General features: G+C 33.5%; 1 non-coding gene across 1 annotated transcript; it reads right to left on the bottom strand.

Annotated features, from left to right (window-relative positions):
• Nucleotides 1-19048: 19048 nt before the first annotated feature.
• TRNAR-UCU (transfer RNA arginine (anticodon UCU)) lies at nt 19049-19119 on the bottom strand. Its single transcript has one exon. It is a non-coding gene; the product is annotated as a tRNA-Arg (tRNA).
• Between the last annotated feature and the right edge of the window lie 1089 nt (nt 19120-20208).

Raw genomic sequence — 20208 nt, 5'->3', positions numbered from 1 at the left:
AAGAGGCCACATTTGAGCAAAAAAAGAGCTTCTCTGGGGGTGACTCTTAGGCCTAATTTTAAGTAGGTTAGCCCATTCTTTGCAGAAATAACTTTCATAGGGGCAAACCCCAAGATTGAAGGCTCAGCCTATTAATTTGGTTGCCCCCACTGCTTGCCATATTATCAGGAAATCTCTAAATGGGGAAGTTGGGTATTTCTTCCTTTCTTCTTAGTCCCCCAAGGGAGTTTTGCAAATACATGTATATTCACTGCCCAAATTACTCATTATATATTGGGGCATCACACTAACCTGGACAAACCAACAAGATCTCATACTTTATTCAAGATTCCATGTACTTACGATCGTCAACTAAAATGACCGTACAAGTTAAATTTGGAAATGCACTACCCAAAATATAAGTTTTGTACCAAATAAACATCTCTCCCTTTGCTCTAACATAGAAGTGGAAGTTTTAAAATATGGACAATATCATCCTTTACCCTGTATTATGATTTACCTTAGTCCTATCCAGATCAGCTTCATTCATATCTCTAGCTGAGGTCTGATTCCTTTTTCAACTTTTTGAACAGTTCCTGTTAGGGATAGCTTCAGACCTCTAACTCCAAGTTTCAGGTGTCCAAAGTTTCTGGGAATGACCTTGTTATATACAAACGATTCAGTATCTCAGAATTTAGAAATAGCAGTTACAACTCCTGAATACCATATACATTTTTAAAAGAGGAAATGAGCTTAAATGAAGTAATAAGTACCCTAATGCCTAATTTGAAGATGATTTTGGGCACACTCTTATTTTATTATTTTTTGTTTGTTTGTTTGTTTCTTACATGGGCTGGGGCCGGGAATCGAACCGGGGTCCTCCGGCATGGCAGGCAAGCACTCTTGCCCGCTGAGCCACCGCGGCCCACCGATTTTGGGCACACTCTTAATAATTCCACCAGTATCAACAGAAAACACACACAAATATTTCTGTGTGAACTACTTGCAATGAAATGAAGGACAAGACTATCAGATAAAGCAATTCCTATTTTGTGTGTTGTAAAGCTATATTTTAAAAATGAAAACTTTTAAATGTATTATCTTTCAGTTTTAAATGATTTTTATTTACAATTGATTTTGGGTTAACGAGCCATCCATTTCATATTTTCTAATATATAATTTCTATATCAAGTAAAGTTCAATTTTACATATTATTGAAATACATACTTGGCATAAGATTTTGGTTTATAATAAACATGCATTTATTGTCATATATTTTTTTGTACAGTAAACCTCTGATACTTTAAACATATGCTTAATACACACACACTTAAGGAACCACTGTTTAATATTATGGCCAATCATTACTAATTAAAAACATATAAATAAAAAGTATATCGTCAAATAAAGAATCTGTTCTGCTTCCTATAGGAAAATATATTTAAGCAGAATGAGAAAGTTTTGCTGATTCCCATTGTCAATAGGCATCCAAACCTTACTGAAACTGCATACTATCTTCCCTTTGAATCTGCTTAGGATAGTACCTAATCTCATAGCTGCAATTATCTTGGATATCTAAGGGATTACATTTTGCCCTTAATCATTATCATTTGGCTGCCCAGAAGAATTAAGGAGCCATGGAACAACAGAATTAACAGATGACTCACTCTCCTACTCTCCTAGATTGGTTTGTTGGATTCTTGAGAATTGGGAGATAAAATATAAATTGAATTCAACTTATATGAACTCTTTAAAAAATTGTTTATTATAACAAAGGTTTAATTCAAAGCATTTTATTCATACATAACTTATTTTTTAGTCTTCATGATGTCTGTTTAACTCATTTCTACCTATAAAATGGAGTTATTTGACTAATTTTGAAAGCTAATCCCAGAAAGATGAGGCAACTTCACTGTAATCATAGGGCCATTACCTGACCACGTCAGAGTAAGTTCCTAGATGATCTAACTCTTGACTTAGGTCCTTCTTTCACTACACATTGACTTATTATCTTATACATTTCCCTAAGACAAGAATACATAGTTAGTGATCAAACTGTGACATTGATACAGGTGTTCTTACACACTCACAAGGACAATAATTCATTGGTAGAGAGCCATTGATAGTGTTGCTTTTTCTTTTCCAACTGGTACACATCAAAATCTGACAATATCAGGATTAGTTTGTAAGTCATAACTATAAAAAGAAACTGCTAAATTGAAAAACAGTCTTTTATCTAGAATTACTGAAAACAGAAGTCATAGGGACACTAAAAGGAATTCGGTTAAAAGTATCCAACTTTTCAAAAACTCAGCGCCTTTGTCTAACAAAAATGAAACTGAAGACATATGAAGTGGCGGCTGCATCGCCTTTCATTCCTTTTTTTTTTAATTTTCATTTTCTGCTTTGCTTGGATGTGAAGATATCCTGTGTGACTGAGCCGTCTCGTACTGAAGAGTCAGCACTGCTGTCGCCATTGAAAGAGCTATATTGAGAACTTTATTATGCTCAACTGAAAAGCAAAATCAGTGTATAAACAACTTACAGGACAGCTGAAAGTAGTTAAATCATTTACTTGTAATATCATGAACATCTTAAAATGCTATAATATATAAAACACATTCAGTTGCTACAGCACTTTTACACTCAGTTGAACCCCGTTGAATCTATTGGCGCTTCTCATTCAATCACTTTTTCTCTATTCTGTTGCAAGACAAAAGTATTTCCTAGTAGACAGTTTCCTACTTTTCACTTTGAACTAGAGGCTTAAATACATGGACTGTTTCTAATCCAATAAAACAAGCAGCATTTTATCCGAAAAATCAATGCAAGGTCTTCACATAAGATATTATTGGTATAGAATCTTAATAGCCTCACTTTATCCTGCAGGTCTTGGGCCATGTATTCAAGTTCTTGCTGGATCACTTACTGGCTGTATGGTTAAGAAATTGATATAGTTTTAACTAAGACTCAATTTCTACATTTGGAAAATGGTGTCATAATAGTCATATCTACCTAACGTACTGACCAGGAATGCTCTGCAGGTCAAAGAAGAGATCAGAGGAGAAACAGTTTGCCTGATGGTTCAAGGTTCTGGAGACAAAGATGAGAGTTTGAATCCCAGACTTGCCACCCAAAGCTTGTTACACACGGGCAAGATGTTATAACTTATTTTTCAGCAAAAAGGAATAATTAAAAGTTTATCTTAAAAAGCCATGAATGGATTTTAAATGAGATCTTAGATTAAAAGCTGTAGTCCTCTCTCGATGTTTGTTTAAAGATTGTAGATCAAATCAGTAAAAGGAAAGCTTTTGTCTGATCTCTGTCCTGGCTTTCACTGCATACTTCAATAGATGTAGTAGGCACCCCAACTCTTTTGACTTGAACTCATCCCAGTATACTTTTTTCTTTATTGAAGGAGTTGTAGGTTTACAGAAGAATAATGGCTATAATACAGGTTTCTCATATACCACCCTGTTGTTAACACCTGGCATTTGGTGTGGAATATTTATTATACTTGATGATAGTACATTTTTATAATTGTACTATTAACTATAGTATACATGGTATAACTTAGGGATCACTGTTTGTGTGATATAATTACTGAGACTTAAAAAAAAAGTTTATTCTGTTACCATATATGCAATTTAACATTTCCTCTTTTAGTCATGTTTAGATATATATTTCAGTGAAGTTATTTATATTCAGAATGCTGTGCTACCATCAGCACCATTCAATGCCAAAACATTTCTATCATTCCAAATAGGAATCCTGCACATTTTAATCCCTAACTTCTCATTCCCTTTTCCATACCCTGTTCCCTGGTAATCTAAATTCTAAATTGACTCTATGATTTTGCTTATTCCAGTTGCTTCAAATCAGTGTTATCATACAATAATTGTCCTTAAGTGTCTCACTTACTTCACTAAACTTTATGTCTTCAAGGTTTATCTGTGTTGGTGGATGCATCAGGACTTCATTCCTTTTTACAGCTGAATATTATTCCATTGTACGTTATAAACCACAAATTTTTAGCCATTCTTTGGCTGATGGGCCCTTGGGTTGCTTCTATCTTTTGATAATTGTGAATAATGCCACTATGAACAAATAACTATTTGAGTCCCTGCTTTCAATCACTTTTTATATATACCTAGTAGTGGAATTGCCAGATCACATGGTAGTTCTATACCTAACTTTCTGAGAAACTTACAGTCTTCCACAGTAGCTGCAACTTTTTACATTCCCACCAGCAATGAATGTGTTCCTAATTCTTCACATCCTCATAAACACTTGTGATTATCTGAATTTTCATAGCAGCCATCCTAATGAGGGTGCAATGGTATCCCATTTTTATTTTGATTTTCATTTCCTTGATGTCTAATGATGTTGAGCACCTTTTTATGTGCTTTCTGGCCAATTATATATCTGTGTTCGAGAGATGTCTATTCAAGATTTTGCCCATTTTTTAAATTGGTCTGTCCAAACTTTTGTTGTTAAGTTGAAGGATGTCTTTATATATTCTTTAGTATTAATCCTTTATTGGATATATGGTTTCCAAATATTTTCTTCGATTGTGTAGGTTGCAGTTTTACTTTCATGATGAAGACCTTTTAGGAACCAAAAGTTTTTAATTTTGATGAGGTACCATTTTCTCTGCTTTCTTTTGTTGCTTGTGCTTTGGGTGTAAAGTTTATGAGTTTACTTTTGTATATGTTGTGAGAAAGAGTTCCTACTTTTTCTTTTTTTTTCAGGTGAAAGTTCATTTTCTCCAACATCATTTGTTGAAGATATTCTTTCTTAATTGAGTGCTTTGTCCCCTTGTCAAAAATCAATTGGCCGTAACTGTGAGGGTGATTTCTTAGCTCTCAATTTGATTCCATTGGTTTATGTGTGTGCCCTTTTGCAAGCACCATGCTGTTTTGATTGCTGTATGCTTTGTCATAAGTTTTAAGACCAGGAATTTATGAGTCCTCCAACTTCCTTATAATTTTTCAAGATGACTGTAGCTATACAGTGCCCCATAACCTTCCATAGAAATCTGGTGATTGACTTCTCCATTTATGTAAAGAAAGCCGTTTGAATTTTCACTGGTATTGCAATCAATCTATAATATGCTTTATGTTGGATTGACATCTTAATGATATTTAGTCTTCCAAACCACAAACAATGGAGTGTTCTAGCATTTATTTAGATCTTTGATTTCTTTTAGCACTGCTTTATTGTTTTCTGTGTACAAGTCCTTTGTATCCTTGGTTAGAGTTATTCCTTGATAGTTGATTCTTTTAGTTGCCAATTTGAATGGAATTTTTTCTTGATTCCTTTGTCCAATTGTTCATTGCTTGTATTAATAAAAACTACTTATTTGGGGTGTTGATCTTGGACTCTGTTGCTTTGCTGAATTCATTTATTAGGTCTAGGAACTTCGTTGCAGATTTTTCAGGATTTGTGTATATAAGAGCATAGCATCTGAAAAAAAATGTACTTCTTTTCCAACTTGAATTTCTTTTTATTTTTCTTGCCTATTTGCATTGTCAAGAACGTCCAGTACAATGTTGAATAACAGTGGTGACAGTGGGTAACCCTATTCCTGATCTTAGAGGGAAAGCTTTCAGTCTTTCACTATTAAGTAAAAGGTTAGCTAAGGACTGTTCATATACGTACTTATAATGCCAAAAGAGTTTCCCTCTATTCCCAGTGCTCTAAGTATTTTTATCAAGAACAGTTGTTGGAAATTCTCAAATTTTTTTCCTGCATCAGTTGACATGATCATTTGTTATTCTTTTCCTTCATTATGTTAATATACTTTACTACATTAATTGATTTTTTTTTACATTGAAACAATCTCACATACCAGGGATAAATCCCACTTGATCATGGTGTATAATTCTTTCATTGTGCTGTTGGATTCAGTTTGGTAGTAATTTGTCAAGAGTTTTTGCATCTATATCCATGAGAGATATTGGTCTGTAATTTTCTTAGGGTATCTTTATTTGGCTTTGATATAAGAATGATGTTGATTCATAGAATGAATTAGGGAATATCCCTCCTCTTCAATTTTTTGTGAGAGTTTGAATAGAATTGGGGTTAAATCTTCTTGAAATGTATGGTAGAATTCCACTATGAAGCTACCTGATCTTGGACTTTTCTTTATTGGGATGTTTTTGATTACTTATACAATTTCTTTATTTGTAATTAGGTTGTTGAGATATTCTATTTCTGCTCAAGTCAATTTATCTAGTATGGGTGTTTCCAAGAATGGATCCATTTCATCTACATCATTTAACTTATTGGGATACAATTATTCATAATATCCTCATAGTTCTTTTTATTTCAGTGGGGTCAGTAGTAATGTCCCCCTTTCCAATTCTGATTTTTGTTATTTGTTTCCTCTCTTTTTTCCTTTGTCAGCCTAGCTAAAGGTTTGTTGATTTTATTCATCTTTTCAAAAAAACAGACTTTGGTTTTATGAATTCTCTATTGTTTGTCCTTATTTTTGCTTTTTTATTGGTTTTCTATTTTGATTATATCTACTCTGATCTTTATTATTGTCTTCCTTCTGATTGCTTTCTAAGGCCTCTGATTTAAAGTCTTTCTTCTTTTTCAATGTAGCATTTAGAGCTATAAATTTGCCTCTCAGCCCTACCTATGCCATATCCCATAAGTTTTGGTATGTTGAATTTTCATCTTCCCATGCTTCAAGATATTTTCAATTTCACTCTGGATTTCTTCTTAACCCACTGATTGTGTAAGGACATGTTGTTTAATTTCCACATTTGTGAATTTTCCATTTTTCTTGTTATTGATTTCTAGCTTCATCCCATCAAGTTCTGAGAATACACCTTTCATGATTTCAATATTTTATAACATATTGAGACATATTTTGTGACCTATCATTTTGTATACCCTGGAGAATGATCTGTGTGCATTCAACATGAATGTATATTCTACTTTTGTTGGATGAAGTATTATATATATATATATATATATATGTCTATTAGGTCCAGTTGGTTTAGGTAATTATTCAAGTATTGTATTTCCTTATTGATCTTCTGACCAAATGTCCTATTCTGTATGAAAGTAACATGTTAAAGTCTCTCAATGTTAAATGTAGTACAATCAATTTTTCCCTTCAAATATTTTAGTATTTACTTGATATATTTTGGTGCTCTGATGTTGAGTGCATATATATTTATAATTATTGCACCTTCTTATTGAATTGTTCCCTTTATCAGTGTACAATGACCATATTTGTTCCTTGTAACTGTTTTTTAATTTAAGCCTATTTTACCTGATGGTAGTTTACCTATGTCAGCTCTCTTTTGGTTAATATTTGCATGGTATTTTTTTTTTTTCATCTATTTACTTTCATCCTACATGTATATTTGATTTAAAGGTGTGTCTCCTACAGAGATCATGTAGTGGGGTCATGCTTTCTAATTCATTCTGCCTGTGTACTCCTTTCGACTGAAGAGTTTAATCCATTTACATTTAACATCACTCCTGATAATACAGGACTTTCTGCTGCCATTTTACCATTTAGTCTTTCTAACTCTTATGCTTTTTTTGTCCCTCACTTCTGTTTATGCTTATTTGTATAATTTTTTTTGGTATTGTTCCATATTGAGCACCTTCTCATTTCTGTGTTTTTTTTTTCCAACTATATTCCTTGTGGTTAACATGGGGTTAAAGCTTAACAACCTAAATATATAACAGTCAAATTTTGTTTCATCCCAATTTAACTTCTATAACATGCACATATACTTTTCCTATACCTCTTTACACCTTCTACATTTTTTATTATCTGTTATGACTTGTGTCTTTGTGTGCTGTATATCCAAAACTACAGGTTCATAATTATTTTCATGCATTTGCATTTTGGCACCTGTAGGAAGTAAGATGTGGAGTTACATGCCAAACAATACACTGCAATAAAACTGGCATTTATATTATCCAAATGGTTACCTTTACCATAGGTCTTTATTCTTCATGCCACTTTCAAACACTGTCTTATGTCCTTTTCTTTCAGTCTGAAGAACTTCCTTTAGCATTGCTTGTAGCAAAGGTCTAATGGTGATGAACTTCTTCAGCTTTTGTTTATCTGAGAATGTCTTAATCTTTCCCTCAGTTTTTCTTAAAGTAAGCTTCATCAGATATAACGTTATTGGCTGGCAGTTGTTTTCTTTCAGAATATCAAATATTTCAATCTACTGCTTTCTTGTTTCTGATGAGAAATCAGCACTCAATTTAATTTAGATGCCCTTTTACATAAAATATTGCTTTTTTTTTTTTGCAGCTTTCAGAATTCTCTCTTTGTCCTCTGTACTCAATAATGTGAAAAATAGATGATAGGGTGTATTTTCTTCATGTTTATCCTGTCTGGTGTTCTCGAGGTTTCCTTAGATGTGCATATTCACATCTTTTGCTATGTTTTGGAAGCTCTCTTGCCATTATTACTTTGAATATTCCATCTGCCCCTTTCACTCTTTCTTCTCCTTCTGGGACTCCCATAATACACACATTGGTATATTTGATGGTTTCCCAGATATGCCTTAGGGTATCTTTGCTTTTGGTGATTCTTTTTTCTCTTTGTTCCTCAGCCTGAGGGATTTCAAATGCCTTGCCTTCGAGTTCTCTCAGTCTTTCTTCTGCTCATGCCAGTCTTTTCTTGAGACTCCCTTGGCAATTTTTCACTTCAGTTATTACCATTTCCAATTCCAATAATTCTGTTTGGTTCCTTTCTAAAATTCCTATCTCTTTACTAATTTTCTCATATTGCTCACTCATTGTTTTCCTGACATCTTTTGCTAGTCTCTCTGTGTATTCCTTTATCTCTTTGGCCATATTTACAAGTCTTTCCTTGTCATGTCCATATTATGGTTTTCTTCACTTATGTTTTCTGGATTTTTATCTTCTTCCTTTGGATGGGCCATGATTTCCTCTTTCTCTGTTCATCTTTACTCTTATTGTACCTCATACACTTTAATATTTTGAAATGTTAACTCTTGAATTTATTCCTTGAGATGTCTGCTTTAAATTTTATAACCAGATGATAAGACAGAGATTTTCTTGAGCTTCTGCCCTTCGGTCAAGTAGGTAGGCCTGAGGAGAATGAAGCACGAATGGCTTCCCCTGTTTTCTGGGCCTGCGTCTTTCTCTGCGATTCTGTTTGTCGTTGTTTTGGAGTCCCCTTGTTTATGGGAGTTTGGTTTTCCAGAAGATAGACCTCCCTCTCAAGAGTGTTTGAAGCCAGCAAGCCTCTGTCCAAGGCTATTTGCCTGTATAGTTTCTTCCACTCCTTTCATTGTCCCAAGCTACTTTTGCCAGGAAGGTCCATTCTGGGAGGAGGGGCAAGCAGGAGAGGACTTTCCCAAATCAGTCTTTCTCAGATGAAACAGGGCAAGGGTCCACAAATGGGGTGCAGACCATTTCATATTGTCCTTGGGAGGGGAACAAAAAGGGTGCACAAAGCTTCTCTGATGGCTCCCCAAAGCTTAGTTTTCCTACCCTGTCCAGAATATATAGCCCTTCAGCTACTGTCCCCCATCATCCTGAGGATGTATAGTCCTGTTAAACCTTCACCACAAGTGCCCCTGTCTGTGGTGAGTTGAAACAAAGTTCATTCTCAAAACTGGACCCCCAGCTATCTGAATGCACTAATCTAAAACCATGATGAGTAATATGCCTTGTCCCACCCTGGCCTTAGGGAAGAAGATATTTAAATCATTTTCTGTCACCACTGAACTAGTCAGGGGTTGGACCCCACAGTGGTCTGCTACGAGAGTAGGGGACTGGTGCTAGTAGCCACCCACAGAGAGAGCTTTACTGGTATTTACCATATAATTTATCAATTTCTTCCTCCAACTTTTTCCTGGATACTATAAAATGTTATTCTGGCCTCCAATGTTTCAAAATATCTCTTTCAGACAGTTCCTGCCTGTTTAATAGTTGTTTTGGTGAAATGACTGAGACCTGGCACTCTGTAAACTTCCATCTTCCCACAATCTCTCCCACCCCCACCTTAGTATACCTTTAATAACATCAAAGAGTTTTTTCTCTGTTATCACATCTCTTATTTCTTTTTCTATACTGCCAGATCCACCAGAAATCCTAGCCTCCCATGTCAATCATCATCATCATCATCATCAAAGACATGATTACGATTGTCATCATTTCCACCTTCAAGACCACTGGGGCTTTGGCCATCCACTAATTAGACCCAATTTCCATCTTCTATACACTCTTACAAACTTTCCCAAGGTTTCTTCTTGAATGCAATCTTTGCCATTAAGGCCGAGTTGGGGGATTGTTGACTTCTTTATTACAAATGACATTTCCAAATTGGCTTTCCTTCTTTCTTCAGAAATTTCCAACCCAATTTTTCATTTGTATCATAATTTCCAACGCACTAACTACTGCATTTTCATTAATCATCACTCCTTTCTCTCCTCACACCCTTCCTTACCTAGTTATAATCCACTATTATATATACTTCTTTGTATCCAGCTTCAATCCCCTTGCCTTAGTCTTCCTCTCTCATACTCCTTGGCTTAATCTGCTTGATATATGCACCCATGCAGCTGCCATAAACTGGCCAAAACCTTAGAAATATACTGACTATTGTTGTTTTAAAATAATTGCCATAAATCTCAAATAGACATGAAATAGCATCTTGTATGCTCAGTAAATTCCATCTTTTTCACCCCCTCAAATGATTAAATTTTAAATGTTCAACAAATGGCATGCATTATTACATTAATTGTTTTTTACTAGCTCTAAAGGAGTTTCCTAACTCTAAAGAATTTTAAATTATATTAGTACCAAAATTTATACATAAAACTATAGCAGTGGTAAGGGTCCTGAAATTGGTATTATTCATAGGTTACATGTGTTTCTTAACCATTCCATTTGGACTCCATATTATAATTTTAACAAAGGAACACAGTTTGCTGTCTATTGAATTAAGAGTTTGTTTTTATATAAATAACAGAAATGAAAGCATTAATCAAAATACTGAGGAGAAACTTTAGATTGAATATATTTCCACCTACCCACAAAGACATAGAACAGTACAGCACAATGTTAATATTGCACTAATGTTAACAACATAATCATAATAATATTTTTAATACTACTACACTAACCAAATAAAGTATTAATAATTTGGTAAATTACATTTGAGAGGGAGTATATGGGAACTTTGTGCATCCTGCATGATGCTTCTGTAAACCAACAAGTTGTAATAAAAAAAAAAACTAAAGAATTTATATGGTAGAAGCACTTTCAGAAGGTGAGAGTAATGACTTCCAAAATATGCTCCTCCATAAAAGAGACAAGAGCACTAACAAAATTTGTTAAAAGAAACTTTTTCAGAAGTCTGGAAGTTTAATGAATGCTAACAAAGTCCAAGGAGTGTTTATTCAAGGAACAACAGAATATCAGAAAGAAAAGTGAACTATGTGGTGTTTTAACTTGCCCTGTTCTCATCACCCTCTTATCTACTTCATGATAATCTAGAAAAACAGCAGCTTCATAACAATAGTAGGTCTGAACAGGTAGCCTAGCAACCACTGGAGACACAGAATGGGATTAGAGATCCCATACCTGATATGTTATCACTATTTGACCTGTTTAGCAGTTGCCTAGAAAAACCATGGGTTTGTCTTTATTTCTCATTACTCAGAGATCATTTTGTGAGAACAATACTATCCACAAGATTATTGGAAAAAGGAAAAAGAAAAAAAAAAAGAAAAGAAAACATCTGTGGAAATTGTTTAAATTTGTAGATACATGAATTTGCAATACCAGTTGGGGAAAACAAAAAGTTAACCAAAACTTAGAAAGGAAAATTTTGTGATGAGACGTTCATAGGCAACTTTCCAAGCCTGTGATATGTTCTTGAAATGTGGAAGGACCCACACATATGTAGGGCTATTAGTATGTCAAAAAAAAAAATTTGAGAAGAATCTAATCTCTCATTTCTGGCTGACTTTGATATGCTACAAAAACAGGAAGTGAAGATGTGCTTGTTTGAATCTATAATATACCCCAGAAAAGCCATGTCTTAATCCTGATCCAAGCTTTTGGGGGCAGCTGTTTCTTTCAATTCTGATTCATCTTTTAGGGGGAAAACTTTTTTGGTTAGATTATCTACACACAGATGTGTCATGCCCAATTGTGAGCGTGACATTTTGATTAGATGGAGATGAACTCCACCTATTGAAGTTGGGTCTTGATTGATTTACTGGAGTCCTTTTAAAGAGGAAACATTCTGGAGAAACAGCAGAGCTGGTACAGAGGTTTGAAGATCTAGAGAGAAATAGCCCAGGTGCTAAGCAAAGACTCACAGAAATAGCCAGAACCTGGAGAGAAGAAATCTCTAGCCCTGGAATATGCTAAACTAGGAGAGGAAACACAGTATTTTGTCCCAGAGTAGTTATGTAAATGCCCACAGATGCTTAGAGAGGAAGCCACTGGTATCAGAAGCTGGAAACAATGAAACAAGAATAAGGACTAGCAGATGTCAGCTATGTGCCTTCCCAGATCACCCCTCCTTGAGCCAAAATATCTTGCTCTGGATGCTTAAGTTAGGACATATTTATGGCTTTAAAACTGTAAACTTGTAACTTATTAAATTCCCTTTTTAAAAAACCACTCCATTTTTAGTATACTTCTTTCCTGTAGCTTTAACAAACTAATGAGAAGGCTAAGGCAGAAATATAAATTGCTGGAGCATTGAAGGCATACCATGACACACAGTCAGCACAACTCCTCAGGAAAGAGTGAAAGATTTATTGGATCAAGGCCTTAGGAAAGTCTCTATTCAATCACTGATTGAACACTAAGCTAACCAAGCTGAGATTTCCATGGTCACACATAATGACAGAATTAGTTAAGAAAAGTCACTCACCAAAGAGCAATAGCAACAACAACAAAAAATTGGGAGGGATGAATCTGATTTCCAGAGTTGCCTTTTATACATTTAAACTTCCAGTTTTTGACAAAAATATTATGATACATGAAAAGAAATAGGAAAATATAAACTGTATTCAGAAAAAAGTCAGTCAATAGTAGCTTTCTCTAAAGAATTGCAAATGTTGGATTTACTAGAAAAAGACTTTCAATCAGGTATCATGAATGTGATAAAATAACTAAAGGAAATCATCTTTAAATATTTAAAGTACAAGAATAATATCTCATACAGTACAAAACATCAATACATAATAGAAATTTAAAAAATAATTTTAAATAGAAACTATAGCATTAAAATTACAAAAATTGAAATTAAAAGTCACTAACAGCACTAAAATGTATGTATGAACAGACAAAAGGAAGAATCAGCAAACTTTAAGATAAATCAATTGAGGATACATGCTGGAAAAATAGAAAGTGAAAAAAGGAATAAAAACACAATTAACAAAGCTGCTGATGAATATTTGACACTATCAAAAATATGACAACACATCCATAATAGGATTACTAAAGGAGAGGAAAAAGAGCCAGGGGCAGAAAGAAATTAGAAGAAATAATGGCTGAAAATTCCAAATTTAATGAAAAACACTAATCCATGCATCCAAGGATTTCAAGGAACAAGTAGGATAAACTTACAGTGAAATAGTCAAAAGCCAAAAGCAAAGAGAGAATCTCGAAAACAGCAGTTAGAAATGCATGCATTCACATATAAAGATCCTTAATAAAATTAACAGCTAACTTCTCATAAAAAACTATGGAGATCAGGGGACAGTGGAGTGACATACTGAAAATCTTGAAAGAAGGAGACTATAAACCAACATCCCTATGATCTTCAAAATCACCCTTCAAAAAAGGAAACATAAAGACATTCCTAGAAAAGCAAAATCAAATGAGGACATTCATCTCTACAAGACTCACCTTATAATAATACAAAAGGAAAGCCTTCATGTTGAAATGAAAGATGCTAGAAAATAATTCAAATCCACAATAAAAACAGACATTGGTAAAGGTAACTGCATAGGCTAATGTGAATATTGAATATATTTACATTTGATTAATGGTGTTTTATTATCCTATCTGTTTGAAAAGAAAGCTACATAGAAGAATAATGATAAATCCTACTGATGTGCTTATAATGTATAAAGAAATAATTCTTATGACCATAATATTAAAAAGGAGATGGAAGGAAATGGACCTACAGTGGAGAAAAGTGTTCATATATTATTGAAATAAGTAAGATATGAATTAGAAGTATATGTTTTAAGTTAAGGTTTTAATTGAAATCCCCCAGTAAGATACCACAATAAAATAAAATGCTATACTAAAAAAAAGAAAAAAAAAACTAATAAAATAAGAATGTAGCAATGGAGGAAGAAAAATATGTGCATAAAGCAATTAGAAAAATGAATGGAAGATGTAAATCCTAATTTATCAGTAATTATATTAAACATAAATGATCCAAATACTCCAATCAAAAGTCAGAATTTGCCGAATGGATGAAATACCATGCTCTAACAATGTGATATCTAAAATGGGAACACTTTAGATTCTGAGATATAAAGCAGTTTGAAAGAAAAGAAGGGGAAATATATACCATGCAAACTGTAACAAAAAGAGATATGAAGTACAATACTAAGATGAAAAAGATTTTAAGGTAACAAGTTTTACAATAGGCAAAGTGGGATTATTTTGAAGGAAAAAGAGTCAATCTATCAGGAATGCAAAGCAATTATAATAACCTTTACACATAACAACAGAAATATAATGTACATGAATCTAAAAACAGAATTTCAGGGAGAGAGAGTCTAACAACTCATCAAGAATAGTTACAAACTTCAGAACCAAGAATGGATATAACAAAAAGTAAGAACATCAAGAAAGGTAAAGGAGAATTGAACAACAGTATAAACCAATTAGACATCAGGAATATATAAACATGTCACTGAGCAACAGAAGAATAAATACTTTTATCATATGCCCATGGAGTATTCTCCTTAATAGACCATAGGTAGGGCATAAAGTAATCCTCTGTAAATTTAAAATACCTGAAATCACACAAAATATGTTCTCTGACCACAGTGAAATAAAGTTGGAAACCAATAACAGAAGAAAATCAGGGCATTTCACAAATATGTGGACATTAAATGAGACACTAAAAGTAGTGATCATAGGGATGTTGGTTTATAGTCTACTTCTTTCAAGATTTTCAGTATGTCACTTCACTGTCCAAAAGTAGTGAATGGTTGAAAAAAGAAATCCCTATAGTAATTAGAAAATCTTTGAGATGAATGAAAATGGATACACACCACACCAAAATTATGGGATGCAGCTAAAGAACATAGAGGGAAATTTGTAGCTTTAACTGGCAATGTTATAAAAGAATAAAGGTCTCAAATCAATTTTAAAAGCCTTCTACTTCACAAAACAAGGAAAAGAATAGCAAACAATTCAAAGTAGGCAAATAAATGGAAATAATAAAGATTAGATTGGAGACAAATTAGAGAACTAAAAGAATATATAGAAAACCAATGAAACCAGAAGTTTGTTTTTAAAAAATATTTTAAAAATTTGAGAGGCCCTTTTCTATATTGAGCAAGACACAAAAAAGAAGTGTCACATTGCTAAAATCAAGAATGAAATAGGGGATATCATTATTGACTTTGTAGAAATTTTGTTTAAGTTTACAAATTAATATAAAATTATTTTCCATAAAGTTGCATATCATAAATAAAATGAATAGATCCATAGAAAGGCACTATGATGACTTGAAGCTGTATATAACCTGAAAAAAAATCTTAAATTTAATCTATTCCTGTGAATGTAAACCCGTTATAAGTTGGACCTTCAGATGCGGATACTTCAGTAAGGTGTATCCACTTCAATCACGTGGTTCTTAATCTATTTTACTTAGTATTAACCCCATTTTCTCAGGGAGTGAATTCAGATCCAAGAGAAAAAACGCCACAGAGGAACCAGCCAGAAATTAGACAGCAACAGAATCCTGAAGAGGAGGGAGAGACCATAGATGCTGCCATGTCACAGAAGAGCCAAGGATTGCCAGCAGTCAGCCTCAGAATACCAGTTTTCAGGAAGAAAGAATCACCTTGATGATGTCTTGATTTGAACTTTCTTTTTGCCTCATAACCATAAGCAAAAAAATTCCCATTGTTTAACCTGATCCATTTTATATATTTGCTTAAGCAGCCTAGCAAACTCAAACAGGCACAGATTATCAAAATGGATTTAAAAAGAAATAGAACATATGCATTGGACTATAATAAGTAAAGAGATTGAAATACTAATAAAAACCTTCCTACATACATAAAAATCCAGACCCAGATGGCTTCACAGATCAATTCTAAAAAATATTTAAAGAATAATTCATATCAATTTTTCATACAGTGTTCTAAAATATATGTGACCAGTATTACTCTGATAACAGAGATATTATATGAAAAGAAAACTAAAAGCCAATATCCTTTATGAACATAAATGTAAAAATTCTCAACAAAGTACAAACAAACAGAACTAAGCAATATATAAAACGGCTTATGCACTATGATTAAGTGACATATCTCACTGATGCACTGTATCATCTGAAAATTAACCAACACAATATACCATATGAAGAGAACATTATATACTCAATATGCAGACAAAATATTCGACCAAATTCAACATCTTCTTAGAATAAAACACTCAATAAAGTATAGAAGGGAACTTGCTCAAACTGAGAAAAGACTTCTAAGACAATCTTCAGTTAACACAATACTTACAGTGAAAAATAGAATGTTTACACCTTAAGAATTTGAGCAAGCCAGATGTCCTATTTTACCACTTCTACTCATCATTGTAATATAGGTTTCAAACTAGGCATGGGGATAAGAAAGGAAGAAGTAGCATTATCTCTATACACAGATGAAATGATCTTGTATATAAAAAATCCTAAGTGCACCAACAAATTATTAGAATTAATAATCAGTTCAAAAAGTTTATAGGAGCAATCAAAAATGAAATTAAAAGAACAATTCCATTTACAAGAGTATTGCAGAGAATAAAATATTTAGGAATAAATTTAACAAAAGAAGTGCAAGACTTGTACAATGTAAACTAAAAATATTGGTGGATAATTCAAAATTGAAGGCAAATAAATGGAATATCTCATGTTCGTTGATTAGGAAAAAAACATTCTTAAGAGGGCTACATTCCCCAAATTGATCTTCAATGTAGTCCCAATTATTTTGTTTTTGAATAATTGATAAACTGATCCTAAACTTCATATGTAAATGAAACCTCAAAATCATCAAAAATAGTATTGTAAGAGTAAAAATGTGAAGCACTCAAATATCATAATTCAAAATTTGCTAAAGCCATAGCAATTAAGACAGTTTAGTGCTGGCATAAGGATAAACATGTAGGTGAGTAGCATAGAAGAGTCCAGAAATTAACCCTTACATTTATGATCAGTTGATATTCAACAAGAGTGCCAAGACAATTCAATGGGGAAATATTACTTTCAACAAATGGTACATGGAAATAAAGTCAGGCCCCTTTCTCACAGCACATATAAAAAATAAGTACAGGATACACAGGTGGTTCAGTGGTAGAATGCTCACCTTCATGTAGGAGACTCAGGTTGGAATCAAAGACAATGCACCCTACTCCCCCCTCCCCCCAAAGGAGTACAAAATCAATCTTTGAGCCACATGTAGGAGCTAAAATTACAAAATTCATGGCAGAAACCATAGGAATAAGTCTTTGTGGCTTTGCATTAGCCAATGGCTCTTAAAGATGACACCAAATATACAACAACCAAGGAAAAAATTTGTAAATTGGACTTTATAAACATTAAAACATTTATACTTCAAATGGCACCATCAAGAAAATGAAAAGACAATCCACAAAATAGAAGACAATGTTTGCAAACCACATATCTGATAAGAATTTTGCATTCAGAATATAGAGAGAACACTTACAATACAAAATTTTCAAAAACCTAAAGCAAATACCCAAACAAATATTTGGGTAAACATTTCTCCAACAAAGATATAAAAATGTCAAAAAACACATGAAAAAATTCTGAACATCATTAGCCATTAGAGACATGCAAACCAAAACTACAGTGAGATACTACTTCGTACTCTGTAGGTAGACACAGAAAAAGCAGACAGTTGCGTATGTTATAAAGGACGTAGAGTAATTGAAAAATCATACATTGTTGGTGGGATTGTAGAATGTTGCAGCCACTCTGGAATACGGTTTCGCAGCTCTCAAAAGTTAAACATAGAGTTATCATATGACCTAATAATTCCACTCAAACTTATATCCATGAGAACTAAGAACATATCTCCACACAAAACTTAAATATTATTCATAATAACCAAATAGTTTAATCAACCAAAATATCCATCAACTGATGAACAGATGAAGAGGAAATAAGTGCTAATATATACAAACACATCGATGGACATTGAAAACATTATGCTGCATAAAAGAAGGTAGTCATGAAATGCCATATATTGTATGATTACATTTACGTTAAATTTCTGGCATAGACAAATTCAGACAGACAGAAAGTAAATTGTGGTTCCCAGAGCTTGAAGGAGAATTAAGGGATTTCTTTTGGGGGTAATAATAATTTTCTAAAATTAGCTAGTGGTGATGGTTATATACTTGTAATTATACTGAAAATCATTAAATAGTATGCCTTAAAGGAGTGAATTTATTACAGGAATTAAGCTGTTGTAAAATTAGATATTAATTGAGGGTGCATGGATAGTTTAGTGGTTACAATGCCTGCCTTTCATGAGGGATACCCGGGTTTGATTCCCAGAATCACACACACCCCAAAATAATAAATAAATAAAATAAATAATAAATATTAATTGGATCTGTAGTTCTTGCTCATGAAACTAGATCACAACTCCTAAAAGTTTGCTGAATACCAATTTTGAAACACTTTTGATTCACCCAAAATAATTATACTATTTTTGCTTTTCATTTTTGAAAAATGTATTTAAATATTTGTTATTTAAATGTCATGTATGTAAAATCTGAATTAAGAGTAACCATGTTACTTGGGTGGGGGGGTGGAAATGGATGCATGGTCTGGGAATCCAACCCAGGTCTCCTGCATAGAAGGCAAGCATTCTACCACTGAACCACTCATGCACCCCCATGTTACTTTTTTTAATTTTAAAATTTTTATTTAAAAATATAACAACAAACAAATGCAATCATTCTTAGCTTATGATCATTCCATTCTACATATCTAATCGGTAATTCACAATATCATCACATAGTTGCATATTCATCATCATGATCATTTCTTAGAACATTTGTATCAATTCAGAAAAAGAAATAAAAAGACAACAGAAAAAAATTCATATATACCATATCCATTACCCCTCCCTGCTATTGATCGCTAGCATTTCAATCTAAATTTAGTTTAACATTTGCTCCCTCTATTATTTATTTTTATTCCATATGTTTTACTCATCTGTTGATAAGGTAGATAAAAGGAGCATCAGACACAAGGTTTTCACAATCACAGAGTCACATTGTGAAAGTTATACCATTATACAATCATCTTCAAAAAACATGGCCACTGGAACACAGCTCTACATTTTCAGGCAGTTCCCTCCAACCTCTCCATTACATCTTGACTAGATATCTAACATCTTGATATCTGTTTAATGCGTAAGAATAACCTCCAGGATAACCTCTTAACTCTTTTTAGAATCTCTCAGCCATTGACAATTTATTTTGTCTCATTTCGCTCTTCGTTCATTTGTTCAGCCATTCGTCTGTTGACGGATATTTTGGTTGTTTCCATCTCTTTGCAATTGTAAATAATGCTGCTATAAACATTGGTGTGCAAATGCCCACTTGTGTCCTTGCCCTCAGGTCCTCCAAGTAGATACCTAACAATGGTATTGCCGAGTCATATGGCAATTCTATATTTAGTTTCCTAAGGAAAAGCCAAACTGCCTTCCACAGCAGTTGTACCATTTGACATTCTCACCAACAACGGATAAGTGTGCCTCTTTCTTCACATCCTCTCCAGCCCTTGTCGCTTTCTGTTTTATTGATAATGGCCATTCTGGTGGGTGTGAGAAGATTTCTCATTGTGATTTTCATTTGCATTTCCCTAATAGCCAGAGAAGTTGAGCATCTTTTCATGTGCCTTTTGGCCATTTGTATTTCCTCTTCTGAGAAGTGCGTTCCAGTCTTTTGCCCATTTTGTAATTGAGTTGTCTG

Source organism: Tamandua tetradactyla, chromosome 1 (assembly GCF_023851605.1).
Source record: "Tamandua tetradactyla isolate mTamTet1 chromosome 1, mTamTet1.pri, whole genome shotgun sequence".
Taxonomy (NCBI): domain Eukaryota; kingdom Metazoa; phylum Chordata; class Mammalia; order Pilosa; family Myrmecophagidae; genus Tamandua; species Tamandua tetradactyla.
Note: the sequence above shows the minus strand (reverse complement) of the source record. Positions and strands in the feature narration are given on the sequence as shown.